The sequence below is a fragment of the Mytilus galloprovincialis genome, chromosome 6 (assembly GCF_965363235.1).
Source record: "Mytilus galloprovincialis chromosome 6, xbMytGall1.hap1.1, whole genome shotgun sequence".
Taxonomy (NCBI): Eukaryota; Metazoa; Mollusca; class Bivalvia; order Mytilida; family Mytilidae; genus Mytilus; species Mytilus galloprovincialis.
Genome location: NC_134843.1, coordinates 69,132,627 through 69,151,008, shown reverse-complemented (window position 1 = coordinate 69,151,008; position 18,382 = coordinate 69,132,627).

The following is an 18,382-nucleotide window of genomic DNA, read 5'->3' as shown; positions in this document are numbered from 1 at the left end:
AAATCTGTGCTCAGATATGATAAAACATGGAGCCTGGATGTAACAAGACTGTCACTTTCAACTATATATGCAGACAGTATGGTCTGATGCAAATTTTATTAACTTTACTGTTTAAAAACTGAATGAAATGTCAGCCTCAAAAGGCCAATATTTAAACCACTAGCTATCCAACAGAAGAAAGTAAAGGTAGTCTGTGAAACAGAAATGGTTAAGCAACCAGTAATAAGTGTTTTTGATGTAGGTTCAGTGCAATCTGTTTTGGAATACAACTTTTAAGTGCATAGAACTTCACATTTCACCTGCTGCGTATACTGACCGTTAGACTTAGACTATTAAAACAGCACATTTTGCACTCTTTTTATGTTTTTATCTACTTTTTTTTGTGTTCAGAGTTCACAAATAAGTTAAACAACTGAAATAAATACCACAAACACAAATAGATATCAGAAAAAAATTGTCAGAGAGAAATTAAGCATGCTGTTTTTGAAAAAATAGTGAAAAAAGTGAAAAGGTTACATTTTAGGCATTTAACCTGAAAAGTGACTTTTTCACAAAATTTCTATCAAATGAAAGTGAAAATCATTTCTTCTCATATAGTTTGACAAATCAATACCAATAGATCATTCAGAAAAGATGCCAAAGTAAAAATTCTAAATTTGCTGAAATGCACCTCTTAGGCCACAGACCACAATTAATTCCTCTATCAGTTCTTTATAACCTTTTGCATCATTAAAAAAATTGCACCATGCACTTTTGTCCAATTTTTTGTGTGTGTAATGTATTGTCCTAGTCCAAATATATATCCAAAATTCAGAAAGATTGAAGCAATCACTTTTACAAATTTAGCCAATACACATCCATACCCCTATTGACAAGTCAAGAGATGTTCCGAAAACTGTAAATATCACCTTTTTGCATTGACCTAATCACTCATTCCATATCAAAATCAGTTAAAATACAACCTCCAAAAATTTATTTGACCTCTCTTCTTTCATTTCCACCCAAAAAGATTTAAGGAATGAGTGAGGAAAGGAAAGAAAAAAAATTAAGGAAAAATACACTCTAATTAAAAGGAACTATATTCGTGGACAACGAAAAGCGGGGTCATTAATTGTGGTCTTGGGCCTATTAGGGGCCTAAAACTTGACCAATTCTAATAAAACTTGGCATGATTCAAGCTTAGTATATTATAAAACAGGTTACAAAGTTTCAAAGCCATATGATACCAAATAAAAAAAATGTGGCATTTTTTATATCTGAATTTTGGGTGCTGAATTGTGGCGTTGAATTAGAACAATTAAAACTATCAAATTTGAGCTTCTAAAAACCAAAAGATACCAAAACTAACACTTTTTAATGTCTCTATGTATAAGTTAACATCTATTTAAAGCAACAGAAAGCATATTTCATGTATCAGACTTATGCAAAATGGCCAGAAGTTAATTTTATATGAGCCTGTGCCAAAAAATAGAGGTTTTCAATTAGGGTGAGGCCTTATATCAAATGTAATATTTTTCACTTACCACAATTTTCTGAAGTTGATAAGTTATCAAACAAACTTTAACAGGTTATAAATGTACTTTTGATGGAAATATAAGTTTCAAATAGCATAACGCATGTGGATAAAATGGTCTTTAGCAATGTTATGCTCAAAAAAACAGATTGCCAGTTTAGGCCGTTCCCCACATTTGCATATTTAAAAGCATATAAATGATATGGGAGATGGAGATATACTTCTTTTTGCTAAAATCTGTGCTCAGATATGATAAAACATGGAGCCTGGATGTAACAAGACTGTCACTTTCAACTATATATGCAGACAGTATGGTCTGATGCAAATTTTATTAACTTTACTGTTTAAAAACTGAATGAAATGTCAGCCTCAAAAGGCCAATATTTAAACCACTAGCTATCCAACAGAAGAAAGTAAAGGTAGTCTGTGAAACAGAAATGGTTAAGCAACCAGTAATAAGTGTTTTTGATGTAGGTTCAGTGCAATCTGTTTTGGAATACAACTTTTAAGTGCATAGAACTTCACATTTCACCTGCTGCGTATACTGACCGTTAGACTTAGACTATTAAAACAGCACATTTTGCACTCTTTTTATGTTTTTATCTACTTTTTTTTGTGTTCAGAGTTCACAAATAAGTTAAACAACTGAAATAAATACCACAAACACAAATAGATATCAGAAAAAAATTGTCAGAGAGAAATTAAGCATGCTGTTTTTGAAAAAATAGTGAAAAAAGTGAAAAGGTTACATTTTAGGCATTTAACCTGAAAAGTGACTTTTTCACAAAATTTCTATCAAATGAAAGTGAAAATCATTTCTTCTCATATAGTTTGACAAATCAATACCAATAGATCATTCAGAAAAGATGCCAAAGTAAAAATTCTAAATTTGCTGAAATGCACCTCTTAGGCCACAGACCACAATTAATTCCTCTATCAGTTCTTTATAACCTTTTGCATCATTAAAAAAATTGCACCATGCACTTTTGTCCAATTTTTTGTGTGTGTAATGTATTGTCCTAGTCCAAATATATATCCAAAATTCAGAAAGATTGAAGCAATCACTTTTACAAATTTAGCCAATACACATCCATACCCCTATTGACAAGTCAAGAGATGTTCCGAAAACTGTAAATATCACCTTTTTGCATTGACCTAATCACTCATTCCATATCAAAATCAGTTAAAATACAACCTCCAAAAATTTATTTGACCTCTCTTCTTTCATTTCCACCCAAAAAGATTTAAGGAATGAGTGAGGAAAGGAAAGAAAAAAAATTAAGGAAAAATACACTCTAATTAAAAGGAACTATATTCGTGGACAACGAAAAGCGGGGTCATTAATTGTGGTCTTGGGCCTATTAGGGGCCTAAAACTTGACCAATTCTAATAAAACTTGGCATGATTCAAGCTTAGTATATTATAAAACAGGTTACAAAGTTTCAAAGCCATATGATACCAAATAAAAAAAATGTGGCATTTTTTATATCTGAATTTTGGGTGCTGAATTGTGGCGTTGAATTAGAACAATTAAAACTATCAAATTTGAGCTTCTAAAAACCAAAAAATACCAAAACTAACACTTTTTAATGTCTCTATGTATAAGTTAACATCTATTTAAAGCAACAGAAAGCATATTTCATGTATCAGACTTATGCAAAATGGCCAGAAGTTAATTTTATATGAGCCTGTGCCAAAAAATAGAGGTTTTCAATTAGGGTGAGGCCTTATATCAAATGTAATATTTTTCACTTACCACAATTTTCTGAAGTTGATAAGTTATCAAACAAACTTTAACAGGTTATAAATGTACTTTTGATGGAAATATAAGTTTCAAATAGCATAACGCATGTGGATAAAATGGTCTTTAGCAATGTTATGCTTAAAAAAACAGATTGCCAGTTTAGGCCGTTCCCCACATTTGCATATTTAAAAGCATATAAATGATATGGGAGATGGAGATATACTTCTTTTTGCTAAAATCTGTGCTCAGATATGATAAAACATGGAGCCTGGATGTAACAAGACTGTCACTTTCAACTATATATGCAGACAGTATGGTCTGATGCAAATTTTATTAACTTTACTGTTTAAAAACTGAATGAAATGTCAGCCTCAAAAGGCCAATATTTAAACCACTAGCTATCCAACAGAAGAAAGTAAAGGTAGTCTGTGAAACAGAAATGGTTAAGCAACCAGTAATAAGTGTTTTTGATGTAGGTTCAGTGCAATCTGTTTTGGAATACAACTTTTAAGTGCATAGAACTTCACATTTCACCTGCTGCGTATACTGACCGTTAGACTTAGACTATTAAAACAGCACATTTTGCACTCTTTTTATGTTTTTATCTACTTTTTTTTGTGTTCAGAGTTCACAAATAAGTTAAACAACTGAAATAAATACCACAAACACAAATAGATATCAGAAAAAAATTGTCAGAGAGAAATTAAGCATGCTGTTTTTGAAAAAATAGTGAAAAAAGTGAAAAGGTTACATTTTAGGCATTTAACCTGAAAAGTGACTTTTTCACAAAATTTCTATCAAATGAAAGTGAAAATCATTTCTTCTCATATAGTTTGACAAATCAATACCAATAGATCATTCAGAAAAGATGCCAAAGTAAAAATTCTAAATTTGCTGAAATGCACCTCTTAGGCCACAGACCACAATTAATTCCTCTATCAGTTCTTTATAACCTTTTGCATCATTAAAAAAATTGCACCATGCACTTTTGTCCAATTTTTTGTGTGTGTAATGTATTGTCCTAGTCCAAATATATATCCAAAATTCAGAAAGATTGAAGCAATCACTTTTACAAATTTAGCCAATACACATCCATACCCCTATTGACAAGTCAAGAGATGTTCCGAAAACTGTAAATATCACCTTTTTGCATTGACCTAATCACTCATTCCATATCAAAATCAGTTAAAATACAACCTCCAAAAATTTATTTGACCTCTCTTCTTTCATTTCCACCCAAAAAGATTTAAGGAATGAGTGAGGAAAGGAAAGAAAAAAAATTAAGGAAAAATACACTCTAATTAAAAGGAACTATATTCGTGGACAACGAAAAGCGGGGTCATTAATTGTGGTCTTGGGCCTATTAGGGGCCTAAAACTTGACCAATTCTAATAAAACTTGGCATGATTCAAGCTTAGTATATTATAAAACAGGTTACAAAGTTTCAAAGCCATATGATACCAAATAAAAAAAATGTGGCATTTTTTATATCTGAATTTTGGGTGCTGAATTGTGGCGTTGAATTAGAACAATTAAAACTATCAAATTTGAGCTTCTAAAAACCAAAAGATACCAAAACTAACACTTTTTAATGTCTCTATGTATAAGTTAACATCTATTTAAAGCAACAGAAAGCATATTTCATGTATCAGACTTATGCAAAATGGCCAGAAGTTAATTTTATATGAGCCTGTGCCAAAAAATAGAGGTTTTCAATTAGGGTGAGGCCTTATATCAAATGTAATATTTTTCACTTACCACAATTTTCTGAAGTTGATAAGTTATCAAACAAACTTTAACAGGTTATAAATGTACTTTTGATGGAAATATAAGTTTCAAATAGCATAACGCATGTGGATAAAATGGTCTTTAGCAATGTTATGCTTAAAAAAACAGATTGCCAGTTTAGGCCGTTCCCCACATTTGCATATTTAAAAGCATATAAATGATATGGGAGATGGAGATATACTTCTTTTTGCTAAAATCTGTGCTCAGATATGATAAAACATGGAGCCTGGATGTAACAAGACTGTCACTTTCAACTATATATGCAGACAGTATGGTCTGATGCAAATTTTATTAACTTTACTGTTTAAAAACTGAATGAAATGTCAGCCTCAAAAGGCCAATATTTAAACCACTAGCTATCCAACAGAAGAAAGTAAAGGTAGTCTGTGAAACAGAAATGGTTAAGCAACCAGTAATAAGTGTTTTTGATGTAGGTTCAGTGCAATCTGTTTTGGAATACAACTTTTAAGTGCATAGAACTTCACATTTCACCTGCTGCGTATACTGACCGTTAGACTTAGACTATTAAAACAGCACATTTTGCACTCTTTTTATGTTTTTATCTACTTTTTTTTGTGTTCAGAGTTCACAAATAAGTTAAACAACTGAAATAAATACCACAAACACAAATAGATATCAGAAAAAAATTGTCAGAGAGAAATTAAGCATGCTGTTTTTGAAAAAATAGTGAAAAAAGTGAAAAGGTTACATTTTAGGCATTTAACCTGAAAAGTGACTTTTTCACAAAATTTCTATCAAATGAAAGTGAAAATCATTTCTTCTCATATAGTTTGACAAATCAATACCAATAGATCATTCAGAAAAGATGCCAAAGTAAAAATTCTAAATTTGCTGAAATGCACCTCTTAGGCCACAGACCACAATTAATTCCTCTATCAGTTCTTTATAACCTTTTGCATCATTAAAAAAATTGCACCATGCACTTTTGTCCAATTTTTTGTGTGTGTAATGTATTGTCCTAGTCCAAATATATATCCAAAATTCAGAAAGATTGAAGCAATCACTTTTACAAATTTAGCCAATACACATCCATACCCCTATTGACAAGTCAAGAGATGTTCCGAAAACTGTAAATATCACCTTTTTGCATTGACCTAATCACTCATTCCATATCAAAATCAGTTAAAATACAACCTCCAAAAATTTATTTGACCTCTCTTCTTTCATTTCCACCCAAAAAGATTTAAGGAATGAGTGAGGAAAGGAAAGAAAAAAAATTAAGGAAAAATACACTCTAATTAAAAGGAACTATATTCGTGGACAACGAAAAGCGGGGTCATTAATTGTGGTCTTGGGCCTATTAGGGGCCTAAAACTTGACCAATTCTAATAAAACTTGGCATGATTCAAGCTTAGTATATTATAAAACAGGTTACAAAGTTTCAAAGCCATATGATACCAAATAAAAAAAATGTGGCATTTTTTATATCTGAATTTTGGGTGCTGAATTGTGGCGTTGAATTAGAACAATTAAAACTATCAAATTTGAGCTTCTAAAAACCAAAAGATACCAAAACTAACACTTTTTAATGTCTCTATGTATAAGTTAACATCTATTTAAAGCAACAGAAAGCATATTTCATGTATCAGACTTATGCAAAATGGCCAGAAGTTAATTTTATATGAGCCTGTGCCAAAAAATAGAGGTTTTCAATTAGGGTGAGGCCTTATATCAAATGTAATATTTTTCACTTACCACAATTTTCTGAAGTTGATAAGTTATCAAACAAACTTTAACAGGTTATAAATGTACTTTTGATGGAAATATAAGTTTCAAATAGCATAACGCATGTGGATAAAATGGTCTTTAGCAATGTTATGCTTAAAAAAACAGATTGCCAGTTTAGGCCGTTCCCCACATTTGCATATTTAAAAGCATATAAATGATATGGGAGATGGAGATATACTTCTTTTTGCTAAAATCTGTGCTCAGATATGATAAAACATGGAGCCTGGATGTAACAAGACTGTCACTTTCAACTATATATGCAGACAGTATGGTCTGATGCAAATTTTATTAACTTTACTGTTTAAAAACTGAATGAAATGTCAGCCTCAAAAGGCCAATATTTAAACCACTAGCTATCCAACAGAAGAAAGTAAAGGTAGTCTGTGAAACAGAAATGGTTAAGCAACCAGTAATAAGTGTTTTTGATGTAGGTTCAGTGCAATCTGTTTTGGAATACAACTTTTAAGTGCATAGAACTTCACATTTCACCTGCTGCGTATACTGACCGTTAGACTTAGACTATTAAAACAGCACATTTTGCACTCTTTTTATGTTTTTATCTACTTTTTTTTGTGTTCAGAGTTCACAAATAAGTTAAACAACTGAAATAAATACCACAAACACAAATAGATATCAGAAAAAAATTGTCAGAGAGAAATTAAGCATGCTGTTTTTGAAAAAATAGTGAAAAAAGTGAAAAGGTTACATTTTAGGCATTTAACCTGAAAAGTGACTTTTTCACAAAATTTCTATCAAATGAAAGTGAAAATCATTTCTTCTCATATAGTTTGACAAATCAATACCAATAGATCATTCAGAAAAGATGCCAAAGTAAAAATTCTAAATTTGCTGAAATGCACCTCTTAGGCCACAGACCACAATTAATTCCTCTATCAGTTCTTTATAACCTTTTGCATCATTAAAAAAATTGCACCATGCACTTTTGTCCAATTTTTTGTGTGTGTAATGTATTGTCCTAGTCCAAATATATATCCAAAATTCAGAAAGATTGAAGCAATCACTTTTACAAATTTAGCCAATACACATCCATACCCCTATTGACAAGTCAAGAGATGTTCCGAAAACTGTAAATATCACCTTTTTGCATTGACCTAATCACTCATTCCATATCAAAATCAGTTAAAATACAACCTCCAAAAATTTATTTGACCTCTCTTCTTTCATTTCCACCCAAAAAGATTTAAGGAATGAGTGAGGAAAGGAAAGAAAAAAAATTAAGGAAAAATACACTCTAATTAAAAGGAACTATATTCGTGGACAACGAAAAGCGGGGTCATTAATTGTGGTCTTGGGCCAAATAAGGGAGATAATATGCAACTTCCGGTGAAATAAATGCCACTTCCGGTCTCATATGATATCTTCTTTTACACTGATTCCAAAAATATAAAGTTTCTATATACTTTTGTATGTAGAATTGAAGATAATTGGCCACTTCCGGTTTGTTGGAAGTTATTTTTAGTCTTCAGTGATCAGTTTATGTATCTATATGACAAAATATATGGATTCTGAGTACTTTGATATGAAAAAAGGGCAAAACTAGCTACTTTCGGTTTTCTCAAGGTCACTTCCGGTTGTCATTTTTCAATGTCATATGTCACCTAACCTTTTGTACAAAGTCATATGGCTTTATAAAGAACTTAGTTGAAGTTATAATCAAATAACTATATATTGAGACATTTTAGGGGCACTAACTCCTATAAGATGCACTTTAATTGTATCAGATCAAATGTAACATATCTTCATTACAATAAAGCAAACATTTTGCGCTTGTTTTTTTTAATGTATATCTTTAAAACTGTCGGAGAAAATCTCAAAACAAGGCAAAATCAAAATTTAGAACTTGACCTTGACCTTTGACCTTGACCTCATTTTCTAGGTTAAGACCTAGGGGCCTCAAATAAAAACATTACAGGGTTATATGGTTAATAGTAATGAGTTGAAAACACATACCGACAAATTTATTTTGTAAAGGTAGATAACTACTATAAAATTTCATCGAATCGCTTCCATCCAAATTAGCCAAAAAATCCTGAGGATGTAACAAACAATTATAATTTGTAAAAAGAATTTTGTGGATATCTTTTTTTGTTACGAAGGAGCTGCACTCTGATGATAAAAAGTAAATAGGGAGATAACTCTTACAAAGAAAATGGTTCGGCTAAGTAGGGTTAAATTTAAAAGCGCATAAACTATACGATACAATATAAGAAATATCTAAGCGACATATTGCGAAACAAACATTTATCGCAAGAACAAAATGTGGCGGGAAAAAAAATAATAATCAGAACAATACAAATACCTAATTACGTTCAATTGATAAAACTCAATGTTTACATGTAGTTTAAATCATGTTTTGTCTACATGCAGTCGATAGTCAATGTAGGCCTTGTGTAGGTTAAGTGTACACAAAACTAGGCATTCAAAACTCTAATTTCCCCATGTATATTCAAAAAAGAAAGAATTTTTATATAAAATTGATACTTATAACACTTATTAATAAAGTTCTTTACAGAAATATTTGTCTAAACTTGCTATATTTATTTGTTATAAAAACACTTTACGTAGCCTTATTAACTTGAAAAGGTCTTCCCGAATCGATTGTACACACTAACATAAGTATTTGCCACTGGTCTTTATACTCAAACAACGATTCAATCATAAGTGTATTACTGAAAAAAGGGTGAGAATAATTGTGTGTAGTATCTCAGATCCGTTAAAATGCAATTAGAAATAAAACAAAAAAACATAACCCCTCCTTTTGCCAAATTCTCCTTTTTAATGCGTAATCGAGACATCTTTAAACTACTGCAAATCATCCAAAATGACTTTCTAAAAGGAGCAACCACTTTACTTAATAAAAAGGGGGGTGTTCTAAGTCAGATTTTTTTTCTCTCGCAAAAGTATATAATTAGTTGGTTTTTTTTTTTTTTATGGTACCAATTCAATATTTAACACTATATTGTATGGGGAATCTTTGGATTCAGAATATTTGCTCTTTCTAATCATCTGAATGACCGTTTTTTTTTAATCAATTGTGGAAAAACCCATCCCCCCTTTTTTAAAGGTCAAATGGTCGTTCCCTAACTGCTAGAAAAGTTGTTTAAAAATTTGAATTCGGTTCTACGTAATGAACATTTATTTTAAATGACATACAGTTTACAAGTGTGAACAAACCTTATGTACAGGTAGCTAAACAAGGTGTATACATGTGAACAAATTTAATGTAAAACTAGTGTACATTACATTAAACCAAATGTAAACATGTTTACTGTACACAACACGGCCTAATTTTTCCAAAAAAAATATTTATCAGATTTCAGTAACCTTTTAAGTACCTACCTGTCCACGTATGTTTACATTGTTCATCACGGGTTTTACCCTTGCATTTGCGTTGTGCGTTGGACAAAGATCCAACTAGAGATCTCGTAGTTAAAGTCACTGCATACGGGAAAATATCTGGGAATTAGTATACGGGAAGACGGCAATAATGGACATAATTTTTATGTTTATGAAGAATTTGATGAAATAAAGAATTTTCTTTTACGAACACGTCCACGAACACTTTATAGTAAAACTAAGCTTACGTTTTCTGATGCGTAATCGAGACATCTTTAGTATCTCTTTAATATAAACTACTGCAAATCATCAAAATGGCTTTCATAAAGGAGCAACCACTTAACTTAAAAAAGGGGGTGAGTCAGATTTTTTTTTTTCGCGCGAACGTTCTTATTCATTTTTTTCGATGCTAGCAATCAAATTTTATTTTTTTACAATTTTTAACACTACAATGTATGGGGAAGCTCTGGATTCCGACATTTATTTTTTTTTAATCATCTGTATGACCAGAATATTTTTTTTTTTATCAAATTGATCGAGGATCAGAATATTTTGCAAGGAAATAATCCCCCCCCCCTTTTGGAAGTCAAACTGTTATTCTCTAACTGCTAGAAAAGTTGTCCGAAAAAATTGCATTTGGTTCTTTAATAGTTATCCCACGGTGACGCGGTGTGTCAGTGTAAGATCACCCCGATGGCCGGAGGCCAGAGGGTGATCTACCACTGACACACCAAGTCCGAGTTACATCCCAGCGGTTTAAGTTTAGACGAAAAACCATTTATCTCAGATCACCCCTGTTAGACCAAAGGACCTGGGATGTAAACGTAATGAACACTTAAATGAAACATAGTTTACAAGTGTGAACAAATCTTATGTACAGGTAACTAAACAAAGTGTATGGGTGAACAAATTTAATGTGAAACCAGTGCACATAACACTAAACTAAATGTAAACATGTTTACTATACATGGCGTTTGGTGTGAACACGGCCTAACCCATTCAAGTATATAAAACATAATGTATTTAACTCTTTTTTTCACTTGAAGTCTCATATATTATATGACGTTGATAATGGCATAACTTGTTTATTTCTTTGAAATTTCTGTGATATTGTTGGATGCATTGCACCTCCTTTGGGAGTAAGTTTGCTAACAGTTGACCTTTTTTGACTTTAATACTACTTGTACCATTGAGTGTAATTGCGTCACAATGAACAAAATATTATGAATTCCTTAACATAAATGAGAGAGCAACCCAACGACCTAAGAACAAAAATGTATAAAAGACATCTATAGGGAAACATACATATTGTTTTTTCCCTTTTTTATCATGAAATGATGCGTAAGTTTTTTTGCCACCTGCTACACTTTGTTGTTTGGTTGTTTTTGGTTGTTTTTTTTTGGGGGGGGGGGGGGGGGGGTTTTAGTACATGTTGTTTTGTTTTGTTTTTTATTATCATTTGCCGTATTTATTTTCTTAAATCTTCTGAATCATATTTGTAATGGATTGTGTACTTTATTCGTTCAATTTTATTTTAAGATATAATTTGAATAGTAGTTTTAAACCATTTTATTCAATCGCATTCTTTATTACTGGTATTATAAGTAATGTGACAGGAAATAATTGCTAGAACAAATTGCTGTTATGCTTGACAATACACCATGATGAACTGATATTCAATTAGTTCCGGCATATCGGACAATCTGATAGCAAAACATTTTAAAAGCTTTCAGACATTATCATCAAATGCTATACATTATAACGTATTTTTTAAGGATATTTTTTATATACTAATATAGTGCAAGAAGAACTGATTATTATAGATTACATTGAGAATATACAATCAGATTTCAATGATAATATCTAGTAACAAAATGTATTTCAAAACATTCGTCTATCAAAAATAGTGAAGTTCTTATTTTAGCGAACAATAAACAACAAGATATTGACTTATTGGTTTCATGATACAATGTGTTAGATAAAGGTCAAGTAACACATACATTGACACATACAGATTTATTTTAGAAGATACCCCCAAGGAAGTTAAAAAAATTGATAGACCGGGCGATGTATCCCTCTCCCTTAAAAATGATGTGAAACTCTATTTCAGGTCGGCTGCTGAAAAAAGTTTAATTTTTGTCGAGCCTGCAACTTTTGTTGCAGAAAGCTCGACATAGGGATAGTGATCCGGCGGCGGCGGCGGCGTTAGCTATCTTCTTAGAAGCTTTACATTTTAGAAGGTAGAAGACCTGGATGCTTCATACTTTGTATATAGATGCCTCATGTTACTAACTTTCCGTCAGTCATATGTCCAATGTTCTTGACCTCATTTTCATGGTTCAGTGACTACTTGAAAAAAAGTTAAGATTTTTTGTAATGTTAAACTCTCTTTTATTATAAGTAACTATATTTGGTATGTGCGTACCTTGCAAGGTCCTCATGTCCGTCAGACAGTTTTCACTTGACCTCGACCTCATTTCATGGATCAGTGAACAAGGTTAAGTTTTGGTGGTCAAGTCCATATCTCAGATACTATAAGCAATAGGGCTAGTATATTCGTTGTATGGAAGGACTGTAAGGTGTACATGTCCAACTGGCAGGTGTCATCTGACCTTGACCTCATTTTCATGGTTCAGTGGTCAAAGTTAAGTTTTTGAGTTTTGGTCTATTTTTCTAATACTTTATGCATTAGGTCAACTATATTTGGTGTATGGAAATATTTTATGATCTATATGTCTGTTACGCAGGTTTTATTTGACCTTGAACTCATTTTCACGGTCCATTGCTAAGTGTTAAGTGTTTGTGTTTTGGTCTGTTTTTCTTAATTTATAAGCAATAAGTCAACTATATTTTTGTATTGAAGAATTGTTAGCTGTACATGTTTGCCTGGCATGGTTCATCTGACCTTGACCTCATTTTCATGTTTCATTGATCAATGTTTCGTTTTCTTGGTTAATGTTGAGTTTATGTGACAGTTGTAATAAAGTTTTATATTTAGGTCTATCATCATAATATCAATGATTAGTAAAGAAGGTGAGACATTTCAGCGTGTGCACTCTTGTGTAAATAAATTATTATAACTTTTGGGAGACTTTTTTTTTTTCTTCTTTTTTATTGGATATTTGTGATAAAATCTGAAGGATGTTACCCATATCATTAAGGCCGCTTCAAGATAGCTTTCGTTTATATGAGGGAGAGGGGATAATAAAAAAGTAAGAAGATCATACAAGTAAGCTGAAGAGGGAACACACAGTCTATGGAAGAAGCGAATCTATTAAAACCTTTCTTATATCACATAGCGATATTGTCTAATATCAATTGTAAATATGCAGACATTCCATGCGGAAAATGTTGTTTTCTGCAACGAAAACTTAAGAAAATACTAACTTTAAAACTCATTGTTCAAATATAAACAATTGAGTCTAAATATAAATTCAGAAGTTAGTAAGAAGCTAGCGTTTATGTCCGTGTTAAATTTGAAGTGCTGTGTTTTCTTATATACATGTACATAAATACTAGAACATACCCGCGAAATCGCGGGCATATAAAGCTTGTGAACTGTTGTAGGATGATTAAGGTGAGAGGTACGCAAATGAACGCCTCTAGCGGAAAACGGGAAAATAGGCGTTTGTTGCTATGGGAGTTATCTCCCGTACACCATAAAAAAATATTTTCAAGATGTCGGAATATAGTCCGCTTCGTCGGAATAATGGTCAATTTGGTGGAAGAGTATTGAATGCATCTCATAAAAAATATAGCAAAAATTGAAGAATGTAAAATGAAATATCTTGTAACAGTTAAACAATGCTTTCCTCCCATGAAAATGAAAGAAACTTGGCATGCCGTGATGGCCGAAGAGCAACTGAGTTGGGTTTACTAATACTAGCTGACCAACTTAAAGCTTGCATATACATTATGTTTCTACAGAACTGTTTAAAGTACAAAGAATGGGTCTCGGGACTATTTTGTTTATACATTGGGGTAATTGTCCATACATGAACTTACTATACGTCGGTAATCGGCAAAGATCAGAGACTTAAAAAACCGGGAATGTTGATATGTGACGTAAAAACGAAATGTAGTATATATTGATACATGTGATAAGAATATCATAAACACGTACATGCATTACACACGTAAACTCCCACAATAACAAATCAAAGCTTACACTTTATATTGTCATTTTATTTATTGAAATTCCAAAGCAAACTTTGTCACGGACTTGCATTCAGTCATTTGTATTCAAAGAAATAAATTTTCCCAAAACAACTGTCAACGAGAGTGTAACGGCTAGGACGTATTCAATCCTCGACACAAAAAAAAGAGGTTAATACTAATATTTTTTAATTTGATATTCCTGTTATTATTTATAACTGTTATATAACCATTTTCTCATATAAATATAAACATAAATCTTTCTTTACAGTGCTTTCTTTCACGTCCGCGATATGGTCTATAAATAGAATTTGAAAATGAAAGTACTAGTGCTATTAAAAACAAATAATTTATATTTAGTAAAAATAAATATTGAAAAGCAAAAGAGTTTAATTGCTTGACATGAAATTTGTAAAATATAATGTCGGAAATTACTTCAGACGGGTAAGCAAGAGAAAGTGATAATAAACTTGAACGTGAATCGTAACGACTAATGGACCTAATAGTGATGGGACCTTCCGCATGAACAAACGGGAACTCCTAAGTAAAACTGTCTTTCAAAATGAACGAAAATTTAAAAGAAATGAATACACGTTGCTTTTCAGTCAATTTGAATTGAATGGAACATTGTGAATTATAAGCTTCCAGCATGAAAAAGCGGCAAGGGAAAAATATAGATCCGCTGATTGAAAATTACGGCTTTACCGCCACTTCAAAAATAAAATAATTTAATTTACCAAAGTATATATATTATACTGAAGATATAGAAATTTCTGCTTGCATCAATCAATTCATTTTTAATTGTGCAAAATTTCGGAATTACAGTTATTTCGATTTCAGTTGATACTGTCTATACATGTGCAAATGCTGCTAAAAAAATTTAGAATAGAGTTTTTATTTTTGCTTTACGTATTTCTTCTCAATTTTCGCAAAACTTGCAAAACAAGAATGTGTCCAAAGTACACGGATGCCCCACTCGCACTATCCTTTTCCATGTTCCATGCACCGTGAAATTGGGTAATTATCTAATTTGGCATTAAAATTAGAAAGATCATATCATAAGCAACAAGTGTACTAAGTTTCAAGTTGATTGGACTTCAGCTTCCTCAAAAACTACCTTGAACAAAAACTTTAAACTGAAACTCCCACTTTCATTTTCTATGTTCAGTGGACCGTGAAATTGGGGTCAAAAGTCTAATTTGGCTTAAAAATTAGAAAGATCATCTCATAAGCAACAAGTGTACTAAGTTTCAAGTTGATTGGATTTCAACTTCATCAAAAACTACCTTGACCCAAAATTTTAACCTGGACGGACGAACGGAACCACAGACGGACGGACGAACGGAGCCACAGACCAGAAAACATAATGCCCCTCTACTATCGTAGGTGGGGCATAAAAATCTAAAGTACGAACAGGAATATTGTTGGCATAAATTACGAGGTCCATAATGCTGTTGGCGATTTCCAATCTCTGCAACATCTAATACATACGTTAATATCCCTCGAAGACGGCTCTTCAAAATCACACGCAGCTTTTCTATTCAGTATATTGTTAGCTTGATTATTACAGCTCACAAAATCTTGACTGGATACATTTATCTGAACGTCATATAAAGTACGTTCAAAGTCTATGTTGAACAATTTATAACAACACATAGCTGAGTGGGGGGTAGAGCAGATTGGTATCCCGAGAAAACATTGTCAACCGCGGCGAAGCCGAATAACAAAAAAAACAAAAGATAAATAAGTTGGAATTTATATACATTTCTTTTTAGATATTCACATCTATGCACTGTCCACAATATAATAACAGAACAAAACCAACGATGGAGAAAAAAGTAAGGTTAATATGCAACAAACTTTGAAATATTCTTTTTGTTGGTCTCTTGCCTATAATTTACATTTATCCCACATCTCCTTTCGTGTCATATTAAACACACTACTTAAGTTTGCAAATGACCAGTACTTTTGGATCGAAGTATGTGTTCATGTTTATGTTATGTTCTCGTGTCATTGAACCATAATTTATATATTTTATATGCATGACCTCGTGCAACTATCGGAGGATTAAAAGTTAAATGTTGTGAATTTTTTATGCACACGCCGTAGCGGAGGGGCATAGATTTTAACACTTGTCCGTCCGTCCGTCCATCTTACCGACCAAAATTGGTTTCCGTTTTCTAACTTTTATTAGTTTGCCTCAAACAAATGTTAGAAGACTTATACACAATGCAGATTACCAAAACAAATCACAGATCTAGTTTAAATTTTGGTGGCATCACTTTTAAAGTTTTTTAGTAATATCACTTTATAACATCATATGCAAGCGGGCGCATCATCTGTGTCCCATGGACACATTTCCCCATTTATTTACCATTGTTTGTCTTTTGGCCATTTTTCTTTTTTTCACATGACATTGTCAGTATGTTTTCGGCTTATAAGTTTCAATTTCCCGCTGCGCGGTATATTTCGCCTCCAATATTGTGAAGCAGCAAAATTGTGGTCGAATATGTGAACATTCAATTTGAATGTATCTCGTCATTCGGAGAATCTATTTTAATGATAGATCTTTTATCGTTTCTGTTCAATAAGTTTATAAACATATGTCCTTAAACAATGTGTTTTTAATCATTCCAGAAATACGTTATAAAAACTTAGGACCTCGTATAATCACTGAAAAAACAATAATAGGTAATCAATCCTTTTTCCAGGCAGGATGATATGCTCTATAGCGCATTTGAATAACCAAACAAATTATAATGAGGCAGTCGTCGTCTTTACAATTCTGCTGAAATAGCCTTGACGTTGCGTAATCCTTTCGGCGACGTCATGATTTTTCTCTCTTTTCCCGTCAACAACACCCTTTCAACGGCTGATATATGACAGAGGAGTTCGGTAACCACATGAAAATTATATATCAAAAGAAAGGAAAATAATACCTTAAAAACATTTGATTTTTATAGAAAAATCGTAGGATTGGTTTAAACTGCAGAATAAATTAACTTGAAATTTCTTATTTTTGGTTCAAATTTGACGTTATGTCTATGTACTTTATGTTGTTTCATTACTATTTTCAAAAGCCTGGAACTCGGAAATTAGATCGGTGACCAACTTAATTTTTTCGATTTTTCATTATCTTTTAATAAGTTCTACGTGCATACAATTTCTTTATGCCCGCGTCACACTGTCCCGATTTTTATATACGATGGACACCCGAATGCGAAAATTGTAAGTTCGTACGAAGTTGGTCCCGATCTCGTTAAAATACAAAAAAGTGACCGAAGCAAGTACGATGAATAACGAAGTCTATACGGTGGTGCCGAAATTATATACGATAGCAAAAAATGGACATACGAAGGTTAACCGAAGACGGGTATTTAAGCTTCATATCTCAGCCGAAGCCTACACGATGGATCACGAAGGCTACACGATGGGTTACGAAGGCTACACGATGGATTACGATGTCTAAAAGACGTCGTGTACAGCTTACGATGCATTTAAATTATATGCCGAAGGTATCACGCGTTTTAAATTGTTTGATCAATATTGAATATATATTATATTGTACATTTAATTTCTGGTTTAATCATAAGCCGGAAGATCGTGGGCTTGAAGGGTAAAACAGAATTTCGACAACATATCGTTTCTGTACAAGTCTGCCATGCATGGCGGGAAATCGATCTTTTTGTCTAATTCTTATAAAACTTAGTTTATTATCCCCTCGCCTACTACATGTAAGTTGCGTGTAGATAAAATTGTTATGGACACTCTAGAACCAAAATGCTCAAAACTTGGTATGGTGCTACTCGTTAATAATGTTTTAAGCGCTATTGACTTTAAAATTCAAAGGTCAAGATCACAGTGACAGTTGTACTACAAGGCAATATCACTCTTGTGGACACTCTAAAACCAATATGCTTCAAAAGATTTTAACCACATTTGGTATATTGTTCCTCCTTGTAATGATCTGACCTTTTTTACGTTCAAGGCCAAAGGTCAAGGTCATGCAGATGGACTTGTTTTTTCTCCTTGAAATAGCATAATACACAGGAAATTGGTTGCTCATTTTTTTTACC